We start from the raw sequence: 1,853 nt of genomic DNA, 5'->3' as shown, positions 1-1,853 counted from the left end.
ACCTCGGCGGTGTCACAACTCGTCTCCTCCTCATACTTTTCAAAGGTGGTTTTGGTGTGTTTTTCACACTTAATCCTGCGCTCTGACGGCCCCTGTGAAGTCTGCCTCACAGAGTGACAAACACACTCCTCTGCTGAATCAACACAGCGGATCCACCGGCCCTGACGTCGCCCCGAACCCTCACGCTCTGCTCTGTTGTTTCAGCTGTGGAGATGGCTGCGGGTGCCTCCCTGAGAGATATGACGGCGTAGAGATATGACAAGACGGCACGAAGTTCAGGGCTCGGATTCATCAGACTGCTAAAAGTAAAACTGTGGACTTCAGTTAAAGATAAAAATAGAAATCCTTCACTTAAGAATTTAAAAATAAAAACTATTTGTCAAACTTCTTTTGACATAAAAACTCTTAAATGACAGAGAGCTGCAGAGGTGTGAGGAGCTGGTTAAGAATAGATCCTTGATGACTGCAGTCTGCCTCTGTTCTCTGGCTCGTGGTAATAATAGTATTTCAGTCTATTATTTGCATTTGAGTATTTGATAGGATGTGACACCACTTTTTTTTTCCCTCTCTTCTCATCCATCCATCAGCTGCACTGCTCATCCCTACTGGGTGGAGCCAATCCATTTTATCTATTTCATTATATGATTTCTTTGTCGTCAACCAAAAGCAGAATTTCCTCACATTTCATCCCTCTCTGTACATTATTAATATATAAGATCCCACATGATCAATGGGCCGACTCTGGATCCGTATACGGACCTTAATCCAGACCCAGACTGCCTGCAAACATCTCATAGCAGTCACATCACCTCACCTGTCATGTGATAAAAGTTCCTTCTCCATTACGAGTATTCGTGCTTTTGATTCTTTAATAACATTTTGCTGTCAGTGAACTTTGACTTTGTCTTCAGTACAGCTTCTTCCACCACTAGATAAGTGTCATTATTTTTTGTTATCAACACAGTAACTGAGCTCCAGGTTTGTTGAATGTGATCTGCACCAGTTTCTTTTTCTCTCTTAATCACGTCATGCTCTGTGGTGGTCTCCCGCACAGTGAGGGACTGCTGGGACTTTTTTTTTTGTTAGGTGTGATGAGCTGTCGGATTTCCCCCCTTCAGGCTCAAGGTTCAACACATTCCTGGCTGCACTGGTCAGTATGATTTTAATCTGTTTTCACAGGCAGCGCAGCACAGACACACAGACACAATCTTGTTTGGAATTCCAGTCCCACTTCGCTGACGGGAGACCTTCAGTCTCTCCTCGTGGACGTACCAGAGAGGAAAATCAAGGGTGGCATCCGTCTCTGTGTCCCACATGTGCTCACCGTCAAAACATCTGGGCCAGTATTTATCAAACTCAGAAGAATTACACTTGAAAATGATCTAAGACCAACACGAAGCAACAAGACACATTTATCAAATGACTTACTCCTACTTTTTAAGAGCAACTTTCATATGATTCATCACATTTGCTTTGTGCATTTTCTTTAATAAAAACCACCTTACATTTAATTCTGTGGTATGTTATTCTGCAACAACATACAGTTTATAATTTTATATATATATATATATATTAAAGTTAATTTTATTTGTGTGAAATCTTAAAATCTCCCAGAATAATTAACAAGGGAAATTAAAGGTGGTATATAAAAGTTTTTGCTATTGCTACATAGCCATCGTTAGCATTAGCAGTCTAGAAGAAATGTGAGTTCAGCATCAAACTTCATTCTTTTACTCACCAACATCTGTCTCCAGATGTAGAAAGCAGCACCAGTGTTGACTCTTGTCTCTATCGCATCTTTTCTTCTACTGAAGTTAGCACGCTAACCAGCTAGCCCCGGTTTGTCTCGTCAC

This window comes from Seriola lalandi, unplaced genomic scaffold, assembly GCF_002814215.2.
Source record: "Seriola lalandi dorsalis isolate HSWRI2012SDOR001 ecotype SW California unplaced genomic scaffold, Sedor1 jcf7180002054680, whole genome shotgun sequence".
Classification (NCBI taxonomy): Eukaryota; Metazoa; Chordata; class Actinopteri; order Carangiformes; family Carangidae; genus Seriola; species Seriola lalandi.
This window is presented reverse-complemented; position numbering follows the sequence as displayed.